Raw genomic sequence first — 20873 nt, 5'->3', positions numbered from 1 at the left:
GACACGTGTTGATCCCAGCACAGCATGTCCTAGCTTTTACCTTACCAACCGCTTCTTCACAACTCCCTTGACGGCAGCGTATGGATAGCAAGAGTGTCCAGGTCTTTCAACTTTGCTTCAGTCTTTAATCATAACATGCAGCAAGCATTCCCATCTATGGAACAAGCATCCTGGTAAATAATTTCTAATATAGATGGTTTCTATGGAGTAGAATTACATGTATCCTACGATTAGAGATCACTTATTTTGTTTTATTTTATTTTTACTGCTTTTCATTTGAATATTAAAAAGAAGTAAAATAATAAATAAATAAATAAAACAAATTTGGATGAAATAGGATTTTAAGAAATAGCATTTGCAGCAAAAAGCCTGGTGTTTACCCATGTATTGTTTTTTGTTTTGTTTTGCTTTTTAACTAACTAAGAGGGAATTGTGCATAATCACCAACTAATTTCCATTTTCTCCCCATTTTTCTCTTCATTTTTATTGGAAGAATTTATTACACTTACACTAAAGAGATCAGCATCATCATTTACCAGGAAAAAAAGTCAATCAGTTACATTTTGAAAATTTTCTTGTGAAAAACACATTAATATATATATATATATATATATATATATATATATATATATATATATATATATATACCTGTATCTAAGTTTCAGTTTATTCAGTGTATCAGCAAAATTTTAGGTCACTCATGTTGGAAAATGACAGTTAGCTGTGGTCTGAGTTTTCTAAACCCAGCTGAACAAAATGTAAATGTCTCATTAGATCATTGTCTCTAAAGCACTTTAAATAGATATTAAAGCCGCTCTGCATAAGCCCCATCTGTTCTACTACATATCCCCATGGAGGAGAGGCAGTGTTTTAAGGCACAATTGATCCTTTTATAATGTCATGACCATTGTATGACCCATAGCAGGGGGCGTGTTTGTTCAGAAGCGAGGGGTGGGGGGGCACGTGAATCCACACACATCATCAGCAACGGTCTGGTGATGGTCGATGGGAGGGAGACAGGTACAATGTCTCCGGTTAAGAACACAACAATTCAGAAGTGTCGTCTTGTGTTAACTGGCCACATTTGGCAACATTTCTGACACACTGTCATTATTGTCACTTTACATGAGTGCTGGGACAGCAAAGGGAGAGCACTGACAGCAGATTGACCCCAGATGCTGTTCATTTGATTGATATCTCTACAGACAATGATCCTTTTTCTGCACTGCAGTGGTGGTTACATAGGGAGGCGTTGGGAGGGGGCAAATACAGGAGAAATGTCACACCAGGGAAGTCAGCGAGGCGTAAAGCCCTGCCTGACGAGCGCAGGGTCAGTGGCTCCTCTCTGCCCCCTTTCTGCCCCGGGTAAAATGATCTAAGTGACTCTGGACCTCTGCCACCGATCTGCTGGAGTGCAGGAGTCAACCGCGTAGGCATGGCAGAGTAAAGGCTGGCGAGGGATTTGCTGGTAAAACTGCATGTAGTGTGCTATCGCCTAGAGGACACACTCATTCCTTTTTTTGGTGGTTACATTACATGTTTTTTCCACAAAAAGGACATATTCTAAGACACAAACAACTTATATGCCTGCGTGGAGAAGAAATGCCAAAAATATATGGGTTAAAAATACTAATAGGCATCACTTGTGCTTTAAAAGCTTTTAAAGTGGTTCATTTCACTCCATATATAGAAATCTTTCTCATGCTGACGGAGTTTCCTTATTTATAGCTGGATAGTTGAGCCTGGCAGATGATGAAGAAAGGGGAGAGGTTAAGATTACATTGTTCTGGTAAATTACTTGCACAGAATGGCTGCAAGGCAGAAGCCAGTTCAGTGGATACATCCTTACAGACTGCAGCACAGAGTGTGCAATGTGTCTGAGCTGGCTTCTGGTTGTCAGCTGTCTGTGTTTGGTGATTGTGATCAACCTTAATTAAATGTGCTAATATTGTTTTTGTCTCCGTTCATTTAAGGAGGTGGAGACTGCAACACACATACAACACAAACTTGTCTTTGTCTTTCTTGGTGAAATATCCCACAATAATCTCCATAAATGTGATTAAAAAAAAATTAGTTATTTAAGCATTTAATGAAAATGTCTTGTCATGGTTATTATAGCATTAAATATTCTAGAATGATTAATTATATACTATGTATTGCAGAAATCCTGGATTTATACAAATGTAGTGATTATTTCTCAAGTATCTAAAAGGTTTTTGTGGACGTTTATAATTAAAGGGTAAAGTATTTGCATGTGTTTGTGTGTTAAAGAGTCAGCGGGAGCAAGTTATGTGGCAAGCTCATCACTGTGCGGGGTAATAAGGTCAATGCAAAAAATAACCCAGGGGCACATTTCCCAGCAAATGTGCAGAAACACACATCTACACAAATAAACACACACACACACACACACACACACACACACACACACACACACACACACACACACACACACACACACACACACACACACACACACACACACACACACACACACTGTCCCGGCCTTATGTTGCAGAATCCAAACCAATCGAGTCAATTGCCAGAAAACATGACATGACCTTTCAGATTCACTGAGCATCAACCGTGAGTGGGACTGGCGTGCTTTCCGTTTCAGCGCACCCTCTGCCCCTCCCGCCCACTCCGTCACCCCCAGGGCCCTAAACCCTCCACAAATAATTACTCTCGGTGGAGTCTCTACTCTACAAGACAGAGCCAAAAAAACTTGACTCTGATCTTGACCCATACTTAGGGATTCTCACTATTAAATCATCCCTCACAGGGGTTTTACTATTTGAACAATTCAGTCACTATAAATTGAAAATGAGTGAGGTCAAGTTCATGTTTAGACATATTCCTGTCGAACTATAAGAGCTATACAGCAGCCACAGGAAAAGAAACTGCTTTTTCCTGAAGGCTATATTTGTATTTTCTAAAAGGTAGGTTATGCAAGATTCCCAATTAATATCATTTTTTTATTGAGGCTATAGGTAAAATGTATACACCACAAGCTCTTCTATTTGCATAGTGCATAACCTTAACCTTTTGCAATGATAATAATTTCTCTAATACTATAAAAACTACAATCTCCCAAACTGCCCAAAAGTTCACAAAGTATCATACTTGTATTTGTTAGATTTTTTTATGGAACCACAAAGCAAAGAGTGACATGCAGCAGCATGTTGACATTGTTGGTCACTTTAAATTGTACATGGTCAGAAATAAGGTATCTCCACAGAGATGCAGACTTCAGTCAGAGAGCACCTGCAGAGTAAGAAGGGATGGATTCCCTCCAAAATGTATTTTTAAAGCCTTTGAATGATTACACGTCACTGATGTAATATGACTACCACCTACTGGTTAAGAAACATACTCTGTCATCCATCCCTCCTGTTTTGTAAACAGTACTCTAGCATACCACTGGCTTAAAGTGCAAGCCCGACAGATTATGTATATTTGAGGCCGATACTGATATATTTGGAGGTTTAAAAAAAAAAAAAACAAGAAGAAAGTGCTTTTTATCTCAATGGTAAACAATAGCCTTGCTAAATAGTAGACTCAATAAAAAAAGTTGTCTTTATAACATCTGTGTCAGTGTCAATGGTCTACAGGACAATAACAGAATCCAGTACAGGTTTGAACACAGCAGCCACCAACAAAGCAGAAATGCAGTATATCCGTGTGCCACATATGAAAGCTTGATAAAAAAGAAATCCAAGTAAGTGGTGAGCTTTTAGGAAAGTAAAGACCACTTAGTCCTCTAAAAGAGTGAAAAATGTGACTATAGGTTTTTTTAATCTTGTTTTCTTTATTTTACTGGGGTCTTGACACAGCAAAATCAAGAAGCAACCTGTGGGGCTGAAAAATGGAGCCAATGCAGAGGTGCCAAAAACTGCAATTCTTTTAATGGCCATATGAGGCTGGCCCCAAACATTTTATTAAGGCTTAACGTTACGCATAATTTTCTGCCAGTAGTGTCCTCAGCTCCTTAGTCAGATCCACCCTAGCTCCTCCACAGCCCCAACCTTTCGCCCAATTACAGTCACTTCTGACCCAAAAAAAGGTGAGGTGTTACGCAGAAAATACAGTCGGAACATGCTGTATCACCAGATTCTTGCCAGAACACGGACCTGGTAATATTCAATAATGAGAGGACCACATCAATTAACTGCAAAGTAATCATTGAGGCTATTAAAATTCAAATCTTGCTATATTACAATGTGTCACAAGGCAGAATCTACACAATACCATACATTACTAATAACTCAACAGGTATTTTTGTCAAATTCTGTGGCAGTCGAACTCCAGCAGGATATGTCAAAATATCAGGGGTCAAACAACCAGGTTGAGGCAGTGAGTGGACTAATTCCTGGTTTGTACCAGCGTTCTGCATGGCAGCACCTGATAAAGTCATGGATCACTGAGGATTGTAGCAACTGACACTCAGCAGTGAACTTAAACAATGTCATCAGCAACCCTAATGGTTAGCCACTGAGCTGGAACCACAAGACTGTTACTCACCAAGGCTCCAAAATGCATGATCTCTCTTTAATTCAGCAGAGCAAAACTGATTCTCTTTGTTCCGAATATTCAAAATACGGGCCTGTTATACTGCTGAGTGTATATGCATTACCGTTATAAAGAAACTTATAAGTACATCAGTAAAGGTTCAAAAGGTAGACTATGTAGGAATTGTCAATAACTGTCTGTAAACAATATCTCCAGCAAAAGTCGTAAAGTAAAAACAAACTCACTCCTTCACCGTTTTTTCGTATTTTTCCTCACTGCATCTGCGCATTTTGTTGCTTCCTTTTAAATACCTGGTGCTTATGGTCTGGTGCCTGGTCACTACCTTTACATAACCCTGACATCACCTGCTAAAAACACACTTTTTCATGTCATAATTAACTGGAGGAAGCTACACCGTACAAACGACAATAAGAACACTATCATAAAATTGCTTTTTTTTTCTTTAGATAAAATCAAAGTGTAAAGGTCACATGTCAGGACTTTGATGCTGGTTTCCATTTTGCCTGTTGTTGTTACCAGCATCTATGTTTCCAATCCTGTTTCTCACTAAACAGATTTAAAGCCTGGCACAATGCAAGGTCAAGCATATTTAACCCTAAACATTTAGCTTATTCCACTGTCACATCTGCATTGTCAAATTAATGTCATGCTACAGCACAGTTTGTTTCCTCTGAGAGGGTAAACCTTTGTGACACACAGCAGGATGGATCCAACAAGTCTCTTTCCATTTCCCTCAAAATGAGGAAGGCAGAATGATACGGGGCCAAAAGTCTTAATACGACAATCTTATTTCATGGAGGATGCTGCCCTTTCCCCTCTTTTTGTGCCTGTGAAGTTGATTTGAAGTCACGGTTAGTCCTTTTGATATGAGGCTGGGTCAGACCAATTTGCCACCTGGTGAGGAGGGGAAAGGAGGGAGGTATATTTTTTAATTGTCAGGTCACTTGGTGCAGGGACAGAAGATCCTTTGGGCACATTGTCTGTCTTTGTGTGAAGGGCCAGCCATCTGAAATCCCCCACCTCATTATGAGAGAGGGAAGATTAATTGACCAGTTCACTAACTGGCAGCCTCAAGACTAGATCAACTTAGCAAGGGAGCTCACCAATTAAGACTGGACTACAGCACCTTTTCTTATTCCAAGAGTAATCCTTTTTATTATCATTAGTCTCTGTAGTCCTGTAAGGAACATCAAGCCTAAGCTGCCCTTTGTCAAAGGCACAAAAAAGGACTATGAGGTGTGACAGCTTGATTTAATGTTAGCAGTAGCATGGGTTACTCCATGTACTGTAGAGCGCTGCTCAATAAGGTTGCAATAAACATGCACTTGCATGAGCAAATCAATTTAATTAACAATGCTGTAATAGAAATGATTAAAACCAGTTGTAAATGTCTGTGCAGTGGGTCGTTAATTCTTTCCCTACAAGATTAATTTTTTTTTTCAGCATTTTTAACTAACTAGGGTTGTGCTGATTGTAAAATTCAGGGCCAATAATGAAACCGATGTTTCAAATAATTTGGCCAATAGCTGATACTTTTTTTTTTGTTGTTGCAGTTGGTTTTTTTTTTGTCATTTATTTATTTCCCTTTTGTGCCACAGAGACAAAGAAATCTTCATTATGAAAACCGAATTATCTTAAAGTCATCCAGTCCTTCATTACACTACCTTTGAATGAGCACACATTCAATCAAACAATTTCACAAAACAACCTTTAAAATATCTTTCTTTTACATGAAAAATAAATTTTAAAGAAAGACTGCTTTCAAAGCATTTTACTATATATTATAAATAACAATTCCCTCTCTAATATATACTTTTATATTACTGTAAAAAAAACATGAACGAATTTCTCCTTCAAACATCTGTATTCAGTTACTCACCAAAAACTACCTTACAAGCATATGAACACATCATGATTATGTTATAATTTGCCTTTGCCCAAAACTCATTTTTATTTTATATAACTTGAACACATCATGAGGTAACTCAATGCAACCTCTGTGAGCTGTTAGTTTGGGCCATTTGATGTTAACATTAACTACCCTTCCTAGCTCAACATGGATTTGTTGTCCACAGTGTAGTATTATCAGGGAAACAATAGGGGCATCCCCTGACAATCAGTAATATTCAATTGTGAGTTACTGCATCCTTTTGTCCCGAAAGCATCCCAAGAAAGATCTCTGCTTAACCCAAACATGTTTTCCATTGTTCCCCGTAGGGCTGGGCGTTGTGGCGTTGGAATAATATTCCAATATTTTAAGTCTATATTGTGATACACAATATATATATACCATGATATTTTCAAATGCCTTTTAAACTAAAGTTACCTACTAAAATTTAAAAATTAATAAATGAACTTCAGTTACAATAGAGTTGCTACTTTAAAATAACTGAGTTGAATAGACTACTGCTGTATTATCTATCAAAATACAGTTATAGGGAAGTAAAATAAAGCACTTTTATGATGACATTTTTCAGGCTGAAGTGTTGGTGTTTTTGCCGTGAGCTTGAAGCGTCTGGTCAACAGTTGTTAGCATTAGCAGACAGTTAAACAGATACCACGGCGCTTTAAACAATGAGGATTCATTCACTGTGAGCAGGCAACAAACTAACGGCTCTCCAGTTTATATATCATTAATATCTGCAAATCCACACGTGCTCCGTGGGAGCAAAATGTGACTAAATAGTCGTGATCAGAGCTCTGTAGATACACACGCCTCAACTGTTCACACTTCTGCCACTACCACTCATTGTGAGACTGTTACTGAGGGGCCGTTAAAACTGATGATTTATTCTCTGTAAGCTGGAAGTAAGCTAACAGCTCTCCAGTTCATATATTAATAGTATTTGCAAATCACAGTAGTGCTCCATGGTCACCAAATGTGACAAAACAGTTACGGTCTGGCCAAGGTGAAAATCATCCAATAACAATGTTTGGCTGATAAATCAGTGCTTCCTTATAACCAAAATAAACCCAATAACTGAAGGAAACAGGAGGCATCATACAAAATGGATATATGTGAATTTCATAAAATTTTAAGGGGACTACAGTTCTAGATTATACTATATATCAGGTTGGTCCAGGTTACAGACGACATAAACCCATTACAAAAGTAACAAGAGTGGCAATTCATTTTGTTTATCAACTGAAGGCCAAGACAATTTCCTCTATAAACTGCAGAAGGGATGATTCATTTTTGGCTCAGATTAACCTTAAAATAACATAGTCTTCATTTCCTTTCCCCCTTTCCATTTTCTTACATTTTTTTTCTTGAGATTTCAATTGCATTGATGAATGCTGTAACAATCATTTAAAAACACCCACAAGAAGCTGAATTCAAACCTGTGATTTTTCAAAAGCTGCCATGATGAAAATTTTTCAAAACAGGAAAAAACAGAGGCACAACATAGTGCATTTTTCACTATTACATTTGTCATATTCATAATACAAAGCACATTAGGCCCAAAATGCTGTTTATATTCCTTAGCAGAGAGGTTGCTATTTGTCAAACCATCATGTGTTGTGGTAAAACTAACTGGAGGGGATGGATATGTCATGACCACAGAGGTGTCAGAGATCTGGTGCCAACACCTGTCGGTTCCCAGGGAGCTAGCATCTCCAATAACAATACTGACTTTGACACGAAGCATACAACACATTCATGCATATACACATACTTGAATACACACACCCTCGCTTTGTCTTTTGTGCTCACACAAATGCTTTGAGGGGGAAACAGAGTGCTGAAAAGATGTCATCATCACTCTCTTCAGGAGGCCATTAAGGATAGGAAGCTAATATACTGTGCAGATATTCAGGCATCTTTTTCACCGAAGGCTGCATATCCCTTGTGGGTGATCGGTAAAATTGGTTGACATTTCCCTGGCTCCAATTAACCTTCGATTTGACTCTCAGTTTTGCCTGTCTTCTTTTATTGTCTTCTTGAAAAAGTGGCAAAGGGACAGCACAGTTGGAAACAGGAGCATTGTTTCTTGGTGTTGACTGTTTCCTTTTTTTGGCCTAATTGTCCTCTTTCCCTGTGGATGCCCAACAAATGGACAGAAGATGTACTTCATCAGTAGGTTGTGGCATTCTCTACAGAAGGTTGACACAGCCCTGCTCTTCACTGAATTGTATTTTAAAAATTCTGAAATGAAAGATGAGTGCCACTATGTTTTGTCCATGACACAGCTACCATATAACACTACATATGAATATCATGGTCAATCATTTTGTCCTTTTGATGAAAATCTATTTTTGTCAGGTTCTATTTCTTTTAAATATTTGAGTCCCATGCCATCTCTCTATAGATCACAAGAGCTTTTATTTTATCTTGAGCTTCACTAGTTGTGGTATTAAAGGTCAGTCACTTGTGATTATCTGGATTACAGCGACTACAGTCATGTACTTTGCTGTACTGTCACCCCTCCTCCATGTCACTTTTTTTATCCTATACTGTGGTTCATTTATAGGTCACTGACTGATTATGGTATGTAGGCTTTCTTCAGGAAAAAAACAATATGACAATCTACTCCTCCTTCATGTCACCAGGTGGCCATTTACTGTAGTTTTTATCTCCTCAAATGAGACAAAGGTGCTCTAAGGTCCTCATGTTAAGTTTTCGAAGCTACCATGAGAAATGACATATGTACTACTAGCCTACAACTAACAAAGCTATGTTCTGATGACGATAGACTTCATGCACCCACAAAAAAGTTCAGTCTGTGCTGCAGGAATATTATAGATCCGGTAAGAATCACGAACTTATTGCTGACTGTAAACAGAACATAACCCTACAGTGAAAGCCAGGAGGAGATCAAGCTGCCAGTATCTGTCCCCTGGCAACTCAATACATTTAGGGACACATGGTCAACAAGCCAATACTAAAACAACAGAGTACTGTTAGTTGTCTTGTCTGAGAGCTCATTCCACAAAATAACAGCTGTGAAAGTTGTGACAGGATGTCACAAACACATGAGAAGTCGTTTGATGTCAGGCTCTTGAGATCACAACCTTGAAATGATATGATATGATAATGATGTTAAGGGATTTTCTGAGGGCTTTTTCCACAAACTAACAGCTGTGAAAGCTGTGATAGGATTTCACGGACACTTGAGAAGTGGTTTCATGTCAAAATATTCATAAATAAACAAACTATTGAAATCACATACCTTGAAATGTGTGTATTTAAGGCAATATGTCACTGATTATGATGGTCACAGACTTGCTAAGGGCTGTTTAAAAAACAGCTGCAAAAGTTATGACACGAGAAATGGTTTGATGTTTATATATATTTATAAACAAGCAAGCTATTGAAATAACAACTGTGAAATGTGTGTATTTAAGGCAATATGTTGTTGGTAATGATGCTAAAAGATTTGCTAAGAGCTTAGGGTACTAACAGCTGTGAAAGTTGCAACAGACAAATACAGTGAATATAGTGGGAAATGTGCCTCCCCCAATATATATTAGAATTACAGCCTAGAGTTAAACTGTTAATAGTAAGGCTCTTATTACTGCACAGTAAAAATCTGCATTCAAATATTTACTTAGCATCGGCAACATACTTATATTTACTTCACATGTGATTAAGGTGGAGCTTTCAGATTTCATATAATGGTGAACACTTTCATGAATAATTATGCATAATATTTACATTGTTTAATTTTACTGAGTAAAATCTAAATCTGCAAGTGTCCAGCAGCCTAACACGTCACTGTCAGGTAAAAGTAACAATAGAACTACAATGTTTTACCTGAAGTAGAGGTACAAGTACACAATAAGTCATATCCTGCTGAGTTGCATATTTTTCAAACTTTTTTACATTATTTCAGGGCACAGTGAGTAAGAATAGTGCATAATTCAATGTTTTGCACCCTGATGTTTGTTCAACTGCTTGTTTTTATAAGTTCAGTTTTAATGAGTTATTATATTCAACAAAAAAGAGGTGACTTCCAAACCATGCATTCACATTTGACAAAAGCAATTATTTTGATAGTAATGGGCATTATGCATTTTCTCTTTGAACAGGCTTTGTTTTAACACAGGGATTATATCAGGCACTATTTTTAGTATTGCTGTTGCTAACCCTAAGGAGTATCCATCAGATCCATGATGGTATTTTTACAAGGCTGATCACTCTGTACAGTTGTAACACTACTGCATAAAGAGTACGGTCCTCTACAATAATCACTATTTCAATGCATCTCATTCTCCCCATAGTCAGTGATGATTTAATGGCAGGAAAGTTGAGGTCATGTAGTGGTTCAACTAAGGCATTAAACCACATTGCAGTGCTTGAACACAACTGGCATACATTATTAAAATCCCAGAGTCGCAAGGAAACTCAAGGTAGTGATGCTCGTGACTCTAGTTTGAACTCGCACTGAGGATACCAAGCATTACAAGATAGCCCCCTCTCAGAGGAAAGTGTTTTTTCAAACATAACCCATTACATGAAGCCTTTCAACTCAATGTTTCCTTGAGGGTATATGCATTGAAGGTGTAGGAAAAAATGGCTATGACAGGCATGAATGAAGTGGGGCTGGGTGATATGGAGAAAATCAGACATCACAGTATTTTTGACTACATACTCATTATCAATACTGTAACAATGTTGTAGGTTGACTATTGGTGCTTTCATAAAATATTTTCACAATTAGATGACTGAAAAATAATGATCAGTAATGTGGATATGACTAATAACTAATATAACAATAACTAATAACAAATAACAGAACAGCTAGAACAGTCTGGTAAGTTCAGAAAATGACATCAGTTGACTGTGATACAGCCTTTAAAACCAGGTCAAGACAACACTTACAATATTACAACATCCAAAATGTAACACTATATCTAGCCTTGTATCACGACAAATAATATAAAATTCATGTATTGCCTAGTCCTATAATAAACTATTCTACTATTAACAATTACCCAGCTACAAATTATTCTTGCACTTTACCATAACATTTCTTAGCCATTTCTTTCCTTTTGTTACAAGGGTTGGGTACTGCTCACATCTGAACTGATAACAGTAATGGTATAAAAGTCTGGTGTAATGGTTAACAACATGTAGTCACAAGTTTATTGACTAATAGGAAAATTTCCTCACCATAGCATCTATACCCGAAGGAGCTAAATGAGAGCTTGTCACTAGCATCTCCAGGCTGGTAATGCGCTTGTCTAGATAAGCAAATCACTGGGTTTGTAAAACAGCCTTGCTTAATGAGTAGGATTCCTGGACTCTTCACTCAGATGGACAGTTTAGCAATGCTTGTTAAACTTGGCTTTAAGGAGCATTTACAGGCTGGTACCTCACATGCCTGGCTTAGCCTCCTAGCATTTGTCAGCTTATAGGTTATGATCTAAGGGTCATGCTGTGAGGCTGGAGTTCAGCACACAGGAAATTACTGACATTTGTTATAACTTAAGTTTTGATATGACTAACTTCACCAGCTGTTGATATCTGCATTTTCAGTAACTTCCAGTCAGCAAACAGCATTGTAAACCCATTATCAGCTTCCCAAATTAACAAACACCATTGTTATTACAGTATTTTATTACATTACCACTCCACAGATGTTTCTGTTTAATCTCTGCTATAATAAGTTGCATACTCATGTTGAAAGTAAAAGTTTACCTGCATAGTTTGTATCATTTAGAGGATACGTAGCTAATGCTCTAGCTCAAGGAGAGAGTATATTGTTTCATTTCCTTCCTGTCACTGATAATGATCAATGAGTAAATATAATGATAGCCCTCTTTTCAGTTACAGCACTACGTTAACATGTTACATTTCTGTAAAGGCACTTTATTTCTTTAGTTATCGGTCTGTAATGGAGTGATACTTCACAAAAACATTCAGATTTTGGCTCGGATAACACCATGACAAAGGCTCCAATTTAATCAAGGTCACAAAGGCATGTGCCCTTGTTTAACAGAGGTACAGGCTACAAACACAGACGGCATCATGATCCAGTACCATGCCCCAAATGCCCTAGCCCTGGTACACAGTTAGGGCGAGGTTATACAGAGCCTCAGATCTCATAGGGCTGGAGTGCTGGCTCAACGTCAATCACGGTAATGTTAGCTGACACATTGGTGAGGGTGGTGACAGGGCAAGGTTATGTGTCACTGTATGCTTATGGCCTGCATGAAGACCACGACTGCCAGAGCTTTGTCTCATGTGAGGGGTCACCCTCAGGGTTTGGGATCCAAATTAATATACCCCACTACAGTTGCACAGCACCTTTCAGCAAATGGCTCAGTCCCGTGGCTTAAGGCCTTCCTTGTGTGAAATTGTACCCAAAGCAGCCTGAAAAGCACCATCATAGACACACCATTATGATATATGAGGATACATGATTTTTTTAACCAGCATGTTTGCTCTCAATTGCTGTTCTCACAGAAGCAAATCAACTTATATTTTGTTGCTAAATATTCAGTTACATACTGAATATTACCATGACAACATAGTCTTATCTTAGTATCTCCAATTGTGAAAAGAGTTCCAAATAACAACTATTTATTTTATTTTATTATTAATAAATCTGCCTTTTTGGTTTATAAAACATCAGAAAATACTGAAGAATGTTCACTGCAAGTTTCCAGATTCCTGTGCAACATTTTAAACTTTTTTTTTTAACTTTGTCCAACCAAGAACCCAAAAGCCAAAATATTCTTTTTAGAAAGATACAAAAATGGAGAAAAGTGGCAAATACTCACATTAAAATAAATTTTTTGCTTTGACTTATTATAAAGTAAAAGTTAATTGCATAATGTAATGGTCATACAATAATGACTTGCAAATCTGTTTGTCACCAGCTACAATCTACTGGGAAAATTAAGGCTCTATTCACAGCACAAAGGAAGTGCACCAACCACTGCGCAACCACAACAGCAAGAGGATAGCACCTATGTTTTACCTGGTAGCTATCAGTAGTTATCCCCAGTTACCAGATGGTATCAATGGAAGATCTTTACAGTTTATCTCCAGCAGTGGAAATGGCAGAAAGTGGAAAAACTGTAGGGCAAAAATGGCAGTGTGCCTTGCGCTGTTGGTAGCTGCTAGGCTCTGAGGAAAACAGGAAGCCATCCAGTCATCTTAGCAAGAATGGCACAAGGAAAAGGTTGAAAAATTGTATGTTTCAGCAACTGGGGCCACCAAATGTCTGGCATTTCAGCTTAAATCTGGCTTAAAAGCTTTTTTGATCATTAAAATATAGCAGTGTGTCTACAGATGTTGCAAACTTTAGTCCTTTTAAGGCCTTTAAGATAGATTTAACCAAATTTACAACAGATTTTTTGATAAATCATTTTTCTGATTCAAGCTCTGCAGGTAAGTATGACAATAAGTGGTGTATATATATATATATATATATATATATAGTGTGTGTGTGTGTGTGTGTGTGTGTGTGTGTGTGTGTGTGTGTGTGGTGTCATGCAGAGGTAAGTTTTATGTAGACTAATTTTACAAGTATAAATTAAAAGATGGATATATGAAATTAGATTAAAATGTGTGATCCATATTTAAGATGAATGACTTTTAAGGTCTAATATTCATAAAATACTTTCTAAGTCTTTCTAAGGACCTGCAGACACCCTGCATAGATCTTTTTTTTTGTTGTTGTTGATCAACTAATCACTGGAGTTATAATGACCATTAAGCTTATGAAGAGTTCTAAAAATCAAATGCAGTAAGTGACAAAGACACATTGGCCAAACTAAACCCCCTCTTTCTCTTAGTTCCAAAAAAATGTGGCATTATGTCCTCATGAAACATACAACAAGCACATACTGTATTTCATTATCTTTACCTAAACCTCAGTTATGCATTCATATCACTCCACATAAAGCCTTTACAGAAATTCAAGAACAACTTACTTATACACAGCGTTATTACCGACAAAATCTATCACCTCTTTAACAATGTTGTAGATCTGAGTTATACATGAGATCTAAACATGCCGTGATGATGTGTTGGTTTGAATGTTGCTCCCCTGGTGATGGATTGTTGGATTAGGCCCCTCTGAGTTGTGAATCACGTTCACCTGGGCAGTTGACGTTTAATCAATAAACATCTGAACTGTTGCCATGACCCCGAGCCATGAGGATTTAATTCCGTTTTCCCCACACCAACTGCTGCGGGACCCCCGCGGATTTCCGAGACAAACCTCCAGTCACCTGTGGTTCATTTCAACATCCACCCAGCAGATGAAAACAAAAATCTTATGCTCTATTTTCTGCAGAGCAAATAATCAAAATGTTTGTCACTGTGTATGGCAAGAGGGTGTAATCAGGCCTGTGTCAACCCACCAATACTATGAAGAAAATGACTGGTATAATGTTAATTGACGAGATTACTGTTCAAAACCATATTGGTTGGCCATGAGAACGGTCATCACCTGTCCACATTAATAGAATGATAATCAGTTAATGCCTGTTATGAATTTTGTGAAATATTCTGACTCTCTTTCTCTTGCTTTCTCTATACTTAACCCATACAAATTAAATGAATAAAATTGTTCACTGTGATCACTTTACTAGTTTAAAAATAAATAATAACAGGTAACTGTTGTTACTTGATATGGTGACAACAGACATCAGTGGGGCTGTAAGGTGTGTCATGTTCATTGACCAAAAAAAAAAAAATCAAATCCAATCCAAGTTTCTTTCACCAAACTAACACCAGCTTTCTCAACTGCCTTGTTAGCTCAGTGTAAAATGCATTCAAACTCAACAGAAACAAAATAAAACTCATCAAAACCATCTTATTTAGTGTTGTTAGTCATCTAGTTAGTTAGTCCACATATCCAACAATCACCACCTCATGTTTGGTTGAAAAAACCCTTAATTCACAGAGTTAGATGTGAAAACATGCTTATCTGCATGCTGTGTATTCCCTGTGTCTGTGCCTCCCAGCTGTCTGAGCAGCAGCTCTCATTGATTCTTTAGAAACAGCTGAAGTAAAATTACATCATGTTTCAAGAAACATGCAATTAATGGCAACAACAGAAATAAGGTCAAGGCAATATTTTAAGTAACAGATCACTAATTTGACAAAATACTAAACCAGTGCACGAGGCTAAACCTCACCTCTGTGAGTTTGCAACTTGCCATAATTCGAATTGTTTGTGACAAAATGTATGGCAAAAAAGCATAGGCTATCTGTGTTATTGTCATTCCATACATCAATGTTGATAAGCATGTTATTGAAAAAAAAAACATTCAAGTTGATTGATCAGATTTATTGATCTCAGCATGCCCTTGTTTAAAAAAGCAATTACTGCCTACACATCTGGGCCACTTTGAGTCTGTTTATTACAACATATGCTTCACGGGTCCACAACCAGGGTTGTATATCGTTTTTCCTTGAGATATATCTTCAGTAAGAGAATTTCAATATTGCCCAACCCTAATGCTTATGGTGATATGACTGATTTGCCCTTGTTGTGCATGTACATTTTGAATTCACTTGGCCTTTATACTCTCCTTACAGCCTAAACACGAAAACTCCCTAGAAAGATTTCCATCTACTACTTACTATGCTAAAGTTTAGGGAGAGACAGGAGAGATATTTTAAAATCTCCCCTAATTAAGCATTTGATTGATATCTGTAGCTGAATGGTTTATTCTTCAAAACTACAGCTATGAGAAAACATTGCATTTTAATAGTCAAGCGAGCTTGTGTGCATAAATAAATGTAACATTAACATGTGCAATGTGGTTTTTCTTCAGAAGTGGGAGGTCACAAATTTTTGTATTTAACCCGAGACACTGAAACATGATATAATGTGCTCATATAGCAATGAGTTCATAGATGTGGCATACATGAATCTTTCACCTCAATAAATATTTAATCTTTGCTCTGAATCATTTACAGTAAAGCCCTTACTGTTGTTCTTCAGGCAACATGTGCATGCAGTGTACACGGTTTTAGCCCCACTTCTTGGTCCCTGCCTCCCTCCCTTTCCCCTCTTTAGCTCTCTCCACCTCTCTCTCACCACACAGTCTCTTTCTCTCCCTCTCTGTCAGTTGGACAAGCTGCTCAGTGGCCCTGAAATATGGCACATTATGCCGCTCTATTGATCAGCGTTCAGAGTTACACCCTGAATCTGAATGCAATGTAAATGATATGATGATTCCCTCTAAGGCAACATTAACTTTACTATCGTTGAGCGTTTGGAAGTGTAAAGGTTGACTTCATGAGACAATGAAGTCAGCAGCTGGGTTCTCCTAATGCCGTGGTTGTGCTGACAGATGAACACACAATAACAAAAATAATTTCTGAGTAATCATGGTTAAGAGAGAGCACATGCACACACACACGAGATCAAATGAAACTGATTCTTTTAAGAGTTTGGTTTTATACTCTTAAACACAAAATCAGATTTGCTTTTGAGTCGACTATGCTATCTAGTTAAAGGAGTCAACCGGAGGTCATTTGGGGTTTCCAGCTGAATGAGTATGCATATGTGGAAAGAAACACTAGAATATGCATGACTGCTATTAACTCCATGTTTAACCAGTCTTGCTTGTAGCTTTGCCCTGTACGAAATGTGACTAGAAATAATATGCACATTCTGCATTTCATAAAAAGCAAGGCTATAAGAAATATGTTGCATCCTTGACAAAACAATTGTTCAAGCTACAATCCATCTGAAAGCTTATTTACTCATTCATTCAGTCTACTGCAGAGGAAAGTATTGCATATAAAGCAGGTCAGCTACAAAGATTATTCTTACACAAGGAAAATGTATTTTTTGCTCATGAAAAGCAAGACTCACATTTTTTCTAATTTTGAATTACACTCCAAATCCTATGATCTAGTCACAGAAATGCTTACTTCCATCAGCCAATTTCAGCTCATAGAACAAAAAATGGTTCACTATGTCTCTTATCTTTTATTTTTCCATTTTTCAACACACTTTGCTAATATTCCCATTTACGTTCCATTTTACAACACATGTTTGCATGTAAATCATACTACTTTGTTTGGTGTTTGTACATGTTTTGTTGACAAAGACGCAGCAGTCGTGGTTGCTAGGAGCCATTGTGATGAGATTTTTCATGACAATCTATGAAACATGATGATTTAAGAGTTGTTACATCTGTAAGTCTATTACAAGAACTGCATCCATCTCAATCTTCTTATCATTCTGGATGTAGCTAGCAACCTTCATACAAAGGTGTAGTCCCAGTTTGAAATCCCAAAAATAAAGTCCTGGTTGGTCAATTGTTTTTCCAGCCAATGGAAACAGTCGTAATTAGGCAAAACACTAGAGCTTTTCGGATGACATGCAAATTAGGTTTGGCCCTATTGAGTCCACATAGTGGTGGTAATGCATCCAACAGTTGTTACGTGACTGCCAAAAAAGGTAGAGAAATATAAATTTTGAATTTCATCTATGGGTGTATGCAGAGAACTGGATACAGCATTGGAGGAAGGGCCCTAATCATTCCTTAAGAAGTTGCTTAGTGGTGCAAGCAAAAAAAGTGATTTCTCCTATGTTAAATCACCTGGATTTTCAATGTCCATGAGCCCATAATGCAAGGACACGGTTTAGCGTTCCGCTAAACTGAAAGGGAATAAAATCATTAAATCGTGTGACTCTTCAAGACAATAAATAGTTTCTGTACCAGTGGATCAAATTTTGTTTTATGCTGGGAACATCGAATTCCACGTTTGTCAATTTGGCTTCATCACCTGGCGCTGTTCCTCAGGGCTTTACCTTATTCATCATTATTCATCAGTATCAGCTACCGAGCTAACAGCTATGTACATAAATAAACACAAATACAAGGACCAATCACATTTATGAATTACAAGCAGAATTTAAGTTTAACTGTTTCCACAGGTTCTCCTTAATACTGCTCGCTTACCCACACAGAGGGCTCAGTTTATCAGAGACCAAGTAAACTACAACAGCTCGCTGCACCAACTTAAACCAACGAGTTTACGCATTGAAAAGACCGGAGCCTTGCTTTTTTCCATCTCAAGCAACTAATTTCTGTTTGATTTCAGTGTAACATCAGCTCTCATTTTCACAGGGGACAGACCATTTCAGTAGCTATATCCACAGACCACTTACTAGCACAGTTACATTTAGGAGGAGTAAAGATTGTGATTGTCCAATTATGGTTGGATGCTCATCCAAAGGTGGTTCCAACACAGAATGGTTTATAGTTCATCACTGATCCATTTTCAACTGTTGATTTCACCACCACAGTGAACCAGTAGATGGATATTTCTTGCATTTTAAGGCCATCTTGCGCGTTCATTATATACCCCAAAATAATTGTGTTGACATGCTTTCTTTCACTCTACGTTATAGATAAACAATAGGGAACAGCTGTAGGGCAATCATTCAGCCTACCTAACTGTGTTTACATTCTTTCATTCACTGGGATAGAGAGTGGAAATCATAGACAGCAGCATGCGCGTTAGTGAAAAGTAGAACACCACTGAGCTTCGCTTTATGTCTTCTTTACTGTAATCAACCTCTACCAGCAACAGAAACGTATTAAAAAACACAAGGCTCCCCGACTGACCAATCACAGTCCCTGCACCACCTCCACCATCTTGTATCTCTCAAAACTATTCCTCCAAGGTGACTTCAAATTCATACATCAACATTTACATTCCACAGGGACAAAAAACATCCCTAACCAGAGAAAGTGGCTTTACAGTATTGACAATTACAATTTTAACAAAACACGTGGTCATTCTTTAGTATTTTGCAGTATTAGTGTACAACCTACTTATAGTTGAGGACTGCAATTCAATTTGCCATGTCCAAATGTAAAAATCAAACACAACACGCTCACTTACAATATAACTTGTTGAAACTGGGTGCTGAATCCTCAAAATGGATATCAAAGCAGTCAGAAAGGACAGCACTTCGATACAGCAATTTTTATTATTGGCACAAATAATAATGGCAATAATAAAGGACGCTGTATCCATGTGCAAATGTTCCACAATAACAGCCACCACTATGCCAATGTCATGGACTGTGTGATGACAATATGACTTACCTCATCACTTCTCTCTTGCCGCTCCAGAGTGGGTGCACCTTTCCCTGTCTGGAAACTCTAATGCCTGTTTTGACAACCAGTATGTCACACTTTAAATCTGTTTTGACAACTTTTTATATTTAATTCCTTCACTCCAAAGGACTTACAAAAAAATCAGAGCAGAGACCAAACAAAACACAGATATTATTAAAATAAGATAAGATTACAGTTCAGTCTTGATTCTCACCTAAGCCACCTTCTCCACCGCATGGCTTGGGCTTTGTCTGCATCACCTTCCCTCTGATACCGCACCTGTATTGACCACAGGTTAGTATCAATATCAGTATTAAAATCTTTGGCTCCTGAGGCTAAACCAGATGGAAAACACTGATCTACATGCTGTATACCTGTAGATGATGCAGATTTGCTACAGCAGCCTGGAATCAAGGCATATTTTGATGAATCAGTATTCGTTTTATCAATCCTGACATATCTAATATTTTTTTCTGTAAAATATCATTGTCAAAAATGTCCCATAAGACACCAGAAACACAGTGTTGGCTTCAAATCCTGTAAAAATCATCCTTCCAAAATACCATTCTGTACTGTAAAATACTGTAGGTACACTATACAAAGTATTAAAGGAAACCATCAACAGCCACTTGTGCAAGTTATTTTTCATCATATTTCAAGTAGAACTCCTTAGCTGTCAAGTATAATTTAAACTGCTTCATAATAATGCGGGCTTACTGTGGGCTAACTATACATTGTGCAGCTATGTCAAACAAAAGTCAACAACAAATTGTGATAAAAGCGAAAATAGTGTCAGAATTGATCTCTACAGATATTCAGTATTCAGGACATACTGACTCACCAACTTATATATATATACATATACATACATATATATATATATATATATATATATATATATATATATATATATATATATATATATATACACACACACACACACACACATATACATATATATATATATATACACACACACACACATATACATATATATATATATATATAGATAGATAGATAGATAGATATATAAATATATATATATAGATATATATAGATATATAGATATGTATATAAAAGAGGTCACTCTACATGGACAGCAGTTAACATTAAAATAGCAATAGACTCTACATGTGTTCAAAAATTGATATTTAATATGTGAATTAATAAAAAGTTTCTTACCATTGACCAAACACTGACTTTGAAATTTCCAAATGTTCCCACTCATAATTACAACTTTGGAGGACCACTCAGGTGCTCCTAACTCCTAAATACGTTAAATACGATATTCT

At 37.3% G+C, this 20873-nt stretch overlaps 1 long non-coding RNA gene across 3 annotated transcripts in view; it reads right to left on the bottom strand.

Annotated features, from left to right (window-relative positions):
- The window catches only part of LOC148189250 (uncharacterized), an 86948-nt gene that overhangs the window by 64857 nt on the left and 1218 nt on the right, over positions 1 to 20873 (bottom strand). For all 3 annotated transcript variants that reach the window (XR_015776901.1, XR_015776903.1, XR_015776902.1), the window contains exons 2-3: positions 19796 to 19860; positions 19570 to 19633 (exon numbers count right to left, since the gene is read on the bottom strand). This is a non-coding gene — a long non-coding RNA (uncharacterized LOC148189250). The remainder of the gene's footprint in view (positions 1 to 19569; positions 19634 to 19795; positions 19861 to 20873) is intronic.

This window comes from Plectropomus leopardus, chromosome 7, assembly GCF_026936395.1.
Source record: "Plectropomus leopardus strain MGB_pleo_1.0 chromosome 7, ASM2693639v1, whole genome shotgun sequence".
Lineage (NCBI taxonomy): Eukaryota > Metazoa > Chordata > Actinopteri > Perciformes > Serranidae > Plectropomus > Plectropomus leopardus.
This window is presented reverse-complemented; position numbering and strand designations above follow the sequence as displayed.